This window comes from Peromyscus californicus, unplaced genomic scaffold (genome assembly GCF_007827085.1).
Source record: "Peromyscus californicus insignis strain IS unplaced genomic scaffold, ASM782708v3 Scaffold_9__1_contigs__length_137607984, whole genome shotgun sequence".
NCBI lineage: Eukaryota > Metazoa > Chordata > Mammalia > Rodentia > Cricetidae > Peromyscus > Peromyscus californicus.
The window spans coordinates 102,078,697-102,091,713 of NW_026294617.1; positions in this window are offsets into that span (position 1 = coordinate 102,078,697).

Below are 13,017 nucleotides of genomic sequence, written 5' to 3' on the forward strand. Positions count from 1 at the left end.
TTACTGATTCATTTGAGAAATAGAGTTACATGAGTCTAGTAATTTTGAACTTTTCTAATTGTACAGCGGAAACCACTGATTTGCTCTTTAAGGAACATTTCTTCTTTTGATGGTCTCTGCAACATCAGCTCATTTTCTCATCACTGTGGCAGCAGAACCCAAACACAGAAGCACTGGCTTAAACTAAAGATTCCGAGGAAGAACCCAATGTAGAAAAAGAAGCACAGAAGCTCAGTCAGTGAGGGCTTGCATAGAGCTGGATCACAGCTCAGAGGATTGGAAAGTAGAGGACTTGAGCCTGAGGCAAGGAAGATCATAAGACTCACCCATGCCCAGTAGACTATGTATGCCAGAGTCTATGTATCTTCTAGATAACTTAAGTATATACTATTCAACTCTCGAATTTCATTTCATTTTATGTTTTGGGTAATTTTCATTATGATTTACTTTTGAAAGTTACTGCCCTCTGTTTAATTCTATACTCCTATCTTAGCATATTGTTCTGAACTTTATGGTTATTAACATTTTAGAATCTATAAACAGAGTTCAAACAGTGGAGTGACATGGGGGTGTTGACAACATAATTGTTTGTTTGTGATCGGAAGATGTAAGGCGGTGTATTATATGAATGAGGAAGAATATAGTACCTAAAAATATTGCAATCAGATGGCTGTAGTTTGTTCACTGACTATGCCAATTGAGTCGTTCTAAGTATTGCAAAAATATCTCAATGTAATACTTACAAAGTTCTGGAACAGTATTTACTTTATGCTCAAGTGTAGCATTCTTTTTTTTTTTTTGGAGACAGGGTTTCTCTGTGTAGTTTTGCGCCTTTCCTGGAACTCACTTGGTAGCCCAGGCTGGCCTCAAACTCACAGAGATCCGCCTGGCTCTGCCTCCCAAGTGCTGGGATTAAAGGCGTGCGCCACCACCGCCCGGCTGGGTGTATCATTCTTAAATTTCTTCTAGTCTGGAAATCAGAGACCATTCTATGTTTCCATATTCACAAATGTATGTCAAAGCAAGAATTCAGTGTCAGATGTAGTTCCTCAGGAGCCACAGAACTTGCATTTTGAAGAAGTCAGGCCTAGAGATCATTTGGACAGCGCTAGGATTACTAATGTATGCTGCCACCTCTGACATTTCCATGTGTATTCTGGGCATCAAAGAGCCTCATATTTAGAAGATAGGTACATCATGGAAATGCCTTTCTAGTCTCCATCCTTCAGTTTGACTTGCTAAAATAATCTGTGTTTCTTGGAATTTCTTTGAGGGATACAAACTAACAATCAAAGGCACATAGAAAGTTTGTCTCACAGAGGAAAAGTTTATTTAAGCAAATCATGTTAGGCTATTTACTCTCAATGCTGTTCTCAATACTATTAAATGTTTAACATTGTTTTTGTTTAATACTTCTGTATGAACTACCTATTTTACATTACACACTGTGGCATTTGTCTCTGCAATAAGCCCAGTATTTCTGACTCAAAGATATTAAAGTGGCCTTGTGGTTCATCCAATTAAATATAATGTATCGTATATCCCCAACAAAAAGATTGAGCCATAACAAGTCTAAACTTAATTAAACTTTTAGAAAAAAAATGTAAAGTAAAATTGAAAGAGTGGTCCAATTTATACAGTATAACGGCTACATATTTATAAATATAATATAGACTTAAAAATCAAGTAAAAATTTATCCAACAAAATAGTATAGAAATATTAGGAAAGTGTACAGATAGGACAACATTTAAAAGCTCTCAGGAGATAAGTCAGAAACTACATAAAATAAATATCAAGTATAAAATAGAAACTAGCAACAATGTGATACATTGTAGCCTTTCTGATATCTAGCAAGGACTGTTCTCAATCACAGGGTGTTTGTATGATCCTGCAGATGTATTTTATATTTCATAATGAAACACTATCAGAATCTTCAGAGTGGGCAAAGCTCTGCTCATAAATTTGTCACAGTGCAATAAATCCAAACGGAGTGAATCAAGATATAAATATAAAACTTTGAAGTTTTCATCTACTTTGGCTCTTTGGGAGACTAGACTGGACTGGCAATGTCAATACAATAAACAACAGTGAAGGGCTTAGTGAATTCTTTGTGGGAAAAAAATTATTGTAGGAAAAGCAAGGTCATTTTCTTGTCACATAAGAATTTTAAGCATCTAACTTGGAAATAAAGCATTTATTTTTTTTTTTTTTTTTTTAGGGTTTTTTTTTTTTTATTAATTTATTTTGCAATACAATTCAGTTCTACATATCAGCCACGGATTCCCTTGTTCTCCCCCCTCCCGTCCCCCTCACCTTCCCCCCAACACCCCCCCCATTCCCATCTCCTCCAGGGCAAAGCCTTCCCCACAGACTGAGGTCAACCTGGTAGACTCAGTCCAGGTAGGTCTAGTCCCCTCCTCCCAGGCCGAGCCAAACAATCCTGCATAGGCCCCAGGTTTCAAACAGCCAACTCATGCAATGAGCACAAGATCTGGTCCCACTGCCTGGATGCCTCCCAAACAGATCAAGCCAATCAACTGTCTCATCCATTCAGAGGGCCTGATCCAGTGGGGACCCCTCAGCCATTGGTTCATAGTTCATGTGTTTCCATTCATTTGGCTATTTGTCCCTGTGATTTATCCAACCTTGGTCTCAACAATTCTCGCTCATATAAACCCTCCTCATTCTCGCTAATTGGACTCCCAGAGATCCACCCAGGGCCTAGTCATGGATCTCTGCATCCAGATCCCTCAGTAGTTGGATGAGGTTTCTAGCACAACAATTAGGGTGTTTGGCCATCCCATCACCAGAGTAGGTCAGTTCGGGCTGTCTCTCGACCACTGCCAGCAGTCTGTTGTGTGGGTATCTTTGTGGATTTCTGTGGGCCTCTCTAGCACTTTGCTTCTTCCTATTCTCATGTGGTCTTTATTTACCATGGTCTCCTATTCCTTGTTCTCCCTCTCTGTTGTTGATCCAGCTGGGATCTCCCGCTCCCCCAAGCTCTCTTTCCCTCAACCCTCGCCTTTCATTACCGCCACTCATGTCCAGGCTGTTCATGTAGATCTCATTCCATTTCTCTGTCATTGGGTGATCCCTGTGTCTTTCTTGGGGTCCTGTTTTCCAGGTAGCCTCCCTGGTGATGTGAGTAGCAGACAAGTCATCCTTGTTTCATGTCTAGTATCTTGCTATGAGTGAGTACATACCATGTTTGTCTTTCTGAGTCTGGGTTACCTCACTCAGGATGATTTTTTCTAGATCCATCCATTTGTCTGTAAACCTCAAGATGCCATTGTTTTTCTCTGCTGAGTAGTATTCCATTGTGTATATGTACCACATTTTGTTTATCCATTCTTCAGTTGAAGGGCATCTGGGTTGTTTCCATGTTCTGGCTATTACAAACAATGCTGATATGAACATAACTGAACAAGTGCTCTTATGGTGTGGTTGAGCATTTCTTGGGTATATGCCCAAGAGTGGTATAGCTGGATCTTGGGGGAGATTGATTCCCAATTTTCTAAGAAAGCGCCATATTGATTTCCAAAGTGGTTGTACAAGCTTGCATTCCCACCAGCAGTGGAGGAGAGTTCCCCTAGCTCCACATCCTCTCCAGCATAAGGTGTCTTCAGTGTTTTTGATCTTAGCCATTCTGACAGGCGTAAGGTGGTATCTCAGAGTTGTTTTGATTTGCAGGAAATAAAGCATTTATATAGCACGTATAAAATGCAGCATTTAGGGGTTTCTTTACAAAAATTCTTGTGCTTTAAACGTATCTATTTAAACAATTGCATTTTCAACATATGCATCCCAGTAGAAACTGTTTCTGAAGTGAATTGGGCTCCAGTTGATTAGAGACAGAATTGCAAAACTCTCAGCTTTGTTTCAGTTAGTGTTCATACTTAACATCTGGGCATAGCTACAGTGATTTTCAATGAATGAGAAAACATGTCACATAATTTCATCAACAGATGTGAAGACAGAATAATTCATATTATTTAAAAAAAACTTCTAAATATTGTTAATATTTTTAGTAGATGCATACATAGGATTAAATTCTCAATAAGTATTCATTAAATTAATAAATGCAAATAAAAAATGCAAACAGCACTTTTATGTGTGTGTCCTATGATACACTTGGGCCAGTGTGTTAAGAATAAACATAATAAGGAGGATAATAAAAAAACAATAAAGGTGCCAGGATGTTGTGTTTATTTTTGATGACTTCTTAGGATTAAGCAAAAAGCAAATGCTGGGAGAACAAGTAGATTATAAGAATAAATTAGAATAATAAGTAGAAATGAAATAACTACATTAAATCATCCGGTCTCTGAGAGTTGAATTTTGGCATCCAAATGTAAGTGAGATCAGAGTTTAGACAAGATGTTGTAAGATAGGGCCCCAAATTTGAAGACTTCCACTTGCTGCCAGTGACTTACTAACAGTAGCTGAAGACATTCTGATTTCCTGAAAAATCAACTAGGCAACCAGTCCCCAGGCTGATTCCCCCACCCCCCATGGATGCTCTGACTTCAATTCCCCTAACCTTTGTAAATAAAGTTTTAAATTCCAAAGCAAAAGTTTGACAATGGATCGCTCCGGTTGACCAGGAGCTCAGGTGACCCTTGGGCCACTTTTCAACAGCGATGCCTCCCGAGCCTTCTAACCAGAATCAGCGCACTTAAGGAGAATTCCCAAGTCTCATGAATGGGAACCCACACATCTACCGACAGACCCCTGTGTTTGTTTCTTCTCTTGCTGGATTCATTTGAAACAATTGAAATGACTTTCCCTCCCACTTCCCACTCCTACCCCTCTTATTCTGCCTCCACCACTACTCTCTCCCAAATTCACTGTCTTCTTCTTCTTCTTCTTCTTTTATTTTTTATTTTTTAGATTATTTTTGAGACAGGGTTTCTCCATGTAGTTTTGGTGCCTGTCCTGGATCTCGCTCTGTAGACCAGGCTGTCCTCAAACTCACAGAGATCTGCCTGGCTCTGCCTCCCCAGTACTGGGATTAAAGGCGTGTGCCACCACTGCTGCCTGGCGCCTTCCTCTTCTTTAACTAGTGTTGTTACATAAACACTTAAATTAAAAAAAAATAAATAAATGAAATCTGCTGAGTTACTCAATGTTACATATATATGTATATGTATATATATGTAATATATAATCATATGTAATCATATATATATAATAAATATGATTCTAAGACTGATCACATGAAATTGTCATTATCATAGTTTACCTGGCTTACAGCTGGGAGTGACTGATGATTACTTTTCTCTTACAGTGGCTTCTAGGTCTATGAAATCTATCCAGGAGGGACGGAGCTTCCAAATCTGAAGTTGCATAACCAATAAAATTGCATAACCAATCAGGGTGCTTAGCCCTGGGGAATATTAACTCTCCCTCTCCCATCAGTAATTAATTGCTTATGACTCTTCATATGGGTTGAATCCCATTATTTCCTCAGCAGCATTGGAATGACAACTGGTGTTGCAATTGTTCAGGGGTCATTTTTGTAGCCACATTTTTGAGATTTCACAGTTGCGCCTTTCATGTCATAGCTAGAAGACGAATTATCACAGAAGACTTCCTAGTCCATAAGCTCTTACAATCTCTCTGACCTCTATTCTATGATGTTCCTGGAGGAGACTTAGGTGAAATTATACTACTTCAGATTTGGAAGCTCTGTCCCTCCTGGATAGATTTCATAGACCTAGAAGCCACTGTAAGAGAAAAGTAATCATCAATCACTCCCAACTGTAAGTCATGTAAACTATGATAATGACAAGTCTTGGAATACACTTACACAGGTCCAACACTGGCATGAGCATCATGGAAGCAAACAAGTACTTTGTGATTAGACTCACAATCTAAAGTTATTTAATTTCATTCATGTAATGAACTTATACCTGGAGCCATTAGTGGGCTAGGAGTCACTAGAAGGTAATAGATCGTAGAGGGAAAGTATTACAATTATGCTGCCTAACAGACTTTTCCTTAAACCTTTCCCTAATGACTTACTGTTAAACCCATAGATGAATACATCTCTCAACCCTCATCTGAGAAGCTTCTATTTAGAGCAGATGGTGATTCACACAGAGACCTACAACTGTGTGAGACATTTACAACTTGCAAAGAGTAGAGAATAAAAGACTACAGAATGTTCAGCCATAAAGCAAACATATATACCACATTCTATTTCTCCAATGGCTCATGTAACATTGCAGAAGAGGGAAAAGAAAGGATTAAGGAACCTGAGGTGGTGCATGAATAAAAGAAAATATTACCTTCTGGATACAGCAGGGAAGCTTCACATAGACTCTCACATCAGTTGTGACAGTCTGGACAAAACCTGTGTAAAACCAAGGCAGACCAAATCCCAGCAAAGAGAAGGAGGTGGTCACAAAATCTCACCCCTAGATGTTGAGCTATTGAGATATGTTAGCCCCTGGAAGAAGGAGAGATGGTTTTCTCAAAGGGTATACCCCCTGGTAAGTCAACAACACTCTAGTAGAACTCCACATCTCATAATATTTGGACAGCAAAAGTAGGTGCTGAAGGATTATAAATGAACATAAAGTTGAATATATAGGGTAAGGAGGGTGTATCTTGGAAAATGTAGGATAGAGAATATATAAAACCAAGCACATTGTACAAAACTCTCAGGGAACTAATAAAATCAATCAATAAATAAATACCAAGTAAGAAGTTATAGTTAAGGCACTTAACAAGGATGGACATAAAAATTTATGAGTTAATAACATAAAGATTTTGTATAGTTTGAAACCAGCCAAACTGTTCAAACTACAAAAGACAAAATATAGGGTACAAACCTCTAATTAAAGCACTCTAACATTAGCAGGTCAGTGAAGAGCCAACTTAGTGGGACAAGTCTGTAATGCAGACTATTTTGTAGGCTTAGGTGGGAAAAGTTCAGGTCCAATCTGTGCTACTGAGTGAGTTCAAGGCCAGTGTAGGTAGCAATGAAAACATGTCTTAAAAGACAAAAAATAACAAACAAACATAAAAAATATTTTTTATAAAAAGAGGGTCGGGTGTAGCCAACTGGCAAAGCCCATAACTAGCATACAGAAGCTCTAAGATTTAATACCCAAGGAAGTGGAGAGAATAAGCAACATTTATGAAAGAATAGTCAAGGTCTATTTGGGACACAGAAGTGTTGTTGAAACTTGGTGAAAAGGGGCCATTGGGAAAGAAGCTTTATTAAATGCTGCTAAGTCAATTCAGATTAAGTTACAGGATAGCTTTCTACATTAAGCAACATACACATCAAAGGCTAAATAGTGTGAAACTAATAAGAAATGATGGAACAATAGAGGGCAAATTAGTTAGCTTCATTCAGAAATTGGGTGAGAAAGTATCGAGCACAGATTATTGACAACAAGGGAAATAAGATTAAAGCTTTGTCTTTAATTAGAGGAGAATAGAGTATACAACTAAGGTTGTAATGTAGCTCAAGGCAGAGTACTTGCCTAGTGTTCACAAGGTCCTGGCTTAGATCGTTTACATGGGAGGGTTACTGTGAGACAATGTCTTTTATTTATGACAGGAAAGCTACACTCAACGATTCTCCCAATTGTGATTGCCTAAACATGACTAACATAATGGAAACACAAGTTGACATATCAACATGGAGGGGAAATCACATAAGGGGCCTACCTCTCCATAAAAAGCTCAGGAAAGTAATGGCTGTTGAGGAATAATCTGTCTTCTTTGGGGACTAGTACCCTAATAGGTTACCCAGTCTCAAGTGGTAAGCTCTAAGCACATATACAGATGAATATCACTAAACAGACTCCAAGGAGTGTAACATGTTTGTGTGTGCTCACAGCCACACTAAGTAAAAAAGAATGTATGAATCAGAAGGGGACTGTAGCATGAATCTTAAAAGTTCTTATTTATAAAATCAAACCTAAGGCTAGTTATTGGGGTGAACTCTGGAAGATCAGAGAAGCAGAACAAGCCATAGCTAGCCTCACCTAGCCAACTTCTCAGCTGATCTTGTTTCCTCAGACTCGAAGCCTCTGTGTCTTCATATCCAAATGGCTCTCAGCTGAACTGCTGCTCAAAACCTAAAAGCTTAACCAGCCAAATGCTTAACCAGCCAAATGCTGCTAGTTTCTGGTCCTCACGCCTTATATACCTTTCTGCTTTCTACCATCACTCCCTGGGATTAAAAGCTTGCTTTCTGGGATTAAAGGCATGAGTCACCATGCTTGGCTGTATCCTTGAACAGATGGATTTCTGCCTCTGGAATGCTAGGATTAAAGGCGTGTCCTACCACTGCCTAACTAAGTATCTAGTGGCTTTTCTGTTCTCTGACCCCAGATAAGTTTATTAGGGTACACAATATTTTGGGGAACACAATACCACCACAGTGGACTTTGGGGGACATGAGAGGAACTAGAGTGGATGAGACAGGAATAGAACAATATGTATATAAATAGGTATTTTTCATTGATGCTATTGATTTTATAAAATGTATGTGTCCAGTTGAGTTACCAAAATATATTTTAATGTATTTGAACAGAAAAATTTAGAATAAGATTTTAGTAGGATAGCTCTATTATTTCATGTATCATTTGTGCTCAATTTTAATTGGAATTTTTATTATATTAAAATAGAAGATACTTCTTTGCTGGGTCAGAAAAGGTACACCATTGCCCATTTCTTGTACTGTAAGATCAGAACTGAAATCTGAATCTCCTCCATTTAAGATGCAAATGTTTTCTCTAATTTTTACATTCATTTAAGAAGAGATGTGTGTGTGGGTGTGTATGTCTATCTTGCCTTGTTGCTGTTCCTGGGTTAGAAGTCAATATGCAGCCTAGGCAGATCTTGAAGTAGTAGTAATTCTCTTCTCTCAGCCCTCAGTAGTTGCATTACAGGCTACAGCCATCACATCTAGCTCAAATTCCTTTTGAAATGTGAGAATAGTAATAAAAGCAGATGAATATAATTAATTTGAACATCAATTTACATGACAAGGAATGAATAACTGAACTTTAAATATGTGTATATACACACATAGATATGTCACTTATTAGGTAATTCATAGTCGTAAACATTAATAAGACAGAGAAAACCACAATTTTCTGAATGTGAAAAACAAAGTCTATTTATGACCCTTTCTTGTGACATGAGGAGAACTGTGGATGAAGTAAAAATGATTTGCAGTGTGATCATGACCACACTGCTGAAACTGTTTTACTTCGCCCATCAATTTCATAGAGCCAGTATTTATATCCCAGAGCATATGTCACTATTGCATAAAAGGGTACACAGTGAGCTTCAAACTCTTTTTATTGAAGGGCTGCATGTAAGATAACAAATGCAATTTGTGAGTAGTGAAATTTGACTGTTGAACCTGTCAGCTTTAATGTAAAAGTGATAAAAAGAAAAAGAAAAGAAAGGGAGGGAAGGAAGGAGGGAGAAAGAAAAACAGAAGGACAACCAAGGAAAAAAAAGAAAGATTATAGAAAGCAAAAGAGGAAAGAAACACCAACATAAAGTTAGCTAAATCTTCTTTTATTCTTTTGATGATTCAAGTTATTATTTCTAAAACTTGAGCAATTATTGTATTTCCAACTGAATTTTAAGAGTATTTCTAACATTCTTGCCTTAAAATAATTTAAATTATCCAATAAAAAGTTGTATCACATAGCTGAAAGCTTTATGAAAATTTTTAATTTAATCACCAAATCTTTTTCCTCATTCCCTCTCCCAAACAAGAGCCAAAGTATTTGGCTAACACGAATTCCAAAAGTTATATTCAATTAAAAATTTAAATATTTTAGCCGGGCGGTGGTGGCGCACGCCTTTAATCCCAGCACTCGGGAGGCAGAGCCAGGCGGATCTCTGTGAGTTCGAGGCCAGCCTGGTCTCCAAAGCGAGTTCCAGGAAAGGCACAAAGCTACACAGAGAAACCCTGTCTCAAAAAAAAACCAAAAAAAAAAAAATTTAAATATTTTAAAATCATAATGAATTTTGTAACTAAAATTAGACCCATGTGTATTAGTTAACTTTTCTCCTGCTATAATAAAAACACTATGACCAAGGTAACATGAAAGAAAGCACTTAATTGTGATTATAGTTTCAGATACTTGGAATTCATGATGGTGGAGTTTAAAAAAAATAGAGAACATTACCTTAGAATACATACCATCTAATCCTTTCCAAATACTTCTACCAGTTGGGGAATCTATTATTTAACCATTCGAGTCTATGGGGCCCATTCTCATTCTAACCATAAATGAAATTTTCTTAAATGCCACTGTGTTCTGCCTGTATTGGTATTCTTCTATGTTAAAAATTCAATTCACAAATTGTATAAACAATATATTGGAGACCTTCCCAAGGCTTCTCCTCTATTGCTTACTCAATACATCTTTAAATTTTGCTGTGTCTCTTCCCAGAATTATTAAAAATGTAAACACTTCCCATAGCCTCATCTCACCTCACTTCTCAAAAACATTGCTGATTTTCCTTTTTGGAAAAGAATAGATGCAGTTAGTTTCTACTGTCTCACATTTGACACATTCAATTCTGTGTTATATTTGTAGAGTTTTGTGCTTATGGATTTTGTAAAATAATTGTATGACCAGTGCAGACCACAGCCAAGTGGACACCTCCTATCTCTCTAATTAAGTCAATTGTTCTACCAGAACATCTACAACTGTGGTCCTGTGTTTTCTCAAGCCATCATTTTTTATTAAAGTAGCTTCTACCTTGGCATATTTTTTTCATCAAGTGCAACATTATTATAGTTTTACCAAATATGCGTATATATTTTTAGATTTTTCATATTAAATTTCATTAATGTTGTCCTCAGTAGGCATCTGAGGAGTTCTTGTAAGTTCCATCACTTTATAGAATCCTGGGTCATCCCATCCACTCAGCAAATGCAGTCAGTGCAAGAACAATAGAAGAAAATCCTCTACAGATAGGGAAGGTCTGTCAGTGAAGAGTGACAGAAGTGATTGCCTGCTTATATAGAGAAGAAAGGGACATCTCTCTGTTATTTTGTTCTCAAAGGGAGGGAGTAAACAAACAAAGAAACTACAAAATGAAACAATAAGACAGAGCTATGTTGTTTGTCAGTGAAGGAATGCAGAAGTTTCTAGAGTCCCACCTTAAACCATTAAACTAGACACATTCTATTCCACAAGCTGTGGATACTCTCGATGCACAAGTAAGAGATGGCTTTAAACCTGCAGCTTTGTTTCCCTTGAAATGCAGCCTTTCCTCTGCATAGGTAAACATCTCTAGAGGTTCCTCATTTATTGTGAGGTTATAAATTAACTCCCCAAGGCTTGATCTCAGCGGGGGATCCCAAGTGTTCAACGAAATATGTGCACAAAGTCCCACCTCTGCAGAAATACAAAAATACATTTTTTTGGTCCCATGCATCATAAAACAATAGAATTAATGTTTGCTCACAGTTCTGTTTATTTATGTGAAACTACACCCACAAGGTTGGAACATCCAAGCGTATAGAAAGTCACCCTCTGGAAAGAGTCTTCCATCTCTGTCCTGCCCTTCACCTTCTGAGATTTCTTTTAATTCCCCCAAAAAATATATACTTAGCTTCTTACATTTCTTCTCTTAATTTATTAAATAAAACTTTCTGGCTCCCAATGATATAAAACAAATCACCACATGATTAATATTTTGGAGATGTTATCAACCCCATTGTATCTATGGGTCATTCATTATGACATGGTACAAGTTTCAGAAATTGAAGACTTCTTCACTTACAGAGTTACTCTCTCAACTGAAAAGACACCAACCAGGTAGCTTTCCAGATGTACCTTCAAGCTTGAATTCTACAGTGTTGAGGTCTGCCTCAAGGAATCTTAGCCTATAAGATCGGTGTTTTGATCCATCACTGTAGCTGGGCCCAGCTAGCTCAGGCGGCAGAGCATGAGACTCTAAATCTCAGGGTCCTGGGTTTGTGCCCCACACTGGGCGCCATTTGTAGCTGAAGTTTCCTCTCGGGGTCCCGCCAAGCCCCAGCAGTCCAACAGCCCACTTATAAAATAAACACACTGACACATTGTTTACAAACTGTATGGCCACAGCAAGCTTCTTGTTATCTAGTTCTTATATCTTAAATTAACCCATTTCTATTAATCTATAAGTTGCCACGTGGCTTGTGGCTTACTCTTCTCTGATTGTCCCACCTATACTTCCTGCCTGGCTACTGGCCATTCAGTATTTTATTTATGCAGAGTGACATCCACAGCAGATCACATTTTACAAAGTAAAAACAACATTACTTCTGTAAATTAGCCTCAAAATGGACTTTAGTTATACAGGGTTCAATTTAAAATAAAAGTGGAGGGTCACATTGCACAATAATTATTGATATTTATAGAGCTGTCTTGGAAAACCATAAACCTATGTGGGACCAAGATATTAAAGAAACTTAGGACAACCACACAGGGTGCATGTCCATAAAGCTAATCTTTGCTTGCACAGTTAAGACTTGTCATATTTATCACTTCTAAATTAGTTACAAATCTACATTTCAAAGGGTGAAATTATTATATATATATATATATATATATATATATATATATATATATATATGAATGATCAGAGAATAACTGAAGAATTTTTGGTAATTTTTAAAACTCAAAATTAAATTTAATCAAAGTATGACATAAATAAAAGATTATATTGTAATTATTTTATTTGTTAATACATGAAATCTTGTATAGCCCCTTTATTTCAGGCTTATTCATTTTTTTATAGATCAATGATGTTACAATAAATGAATGATATGCGAAATAATTTAAACTAAATCTTCATACACTGTCAATCCAGGTTCTTATTAAATTTTTGTTGAAATTAAAAATATTTTGTATGTAATGAGAATAAACAATGCATTTCATACTTCTAACCATGGGAAAGATCTCCAAAGCTGGTGATGCTGTCAAAAGATAAATACATTTGTAACTGTGTTCAATTGAATAGTATAATATATATAT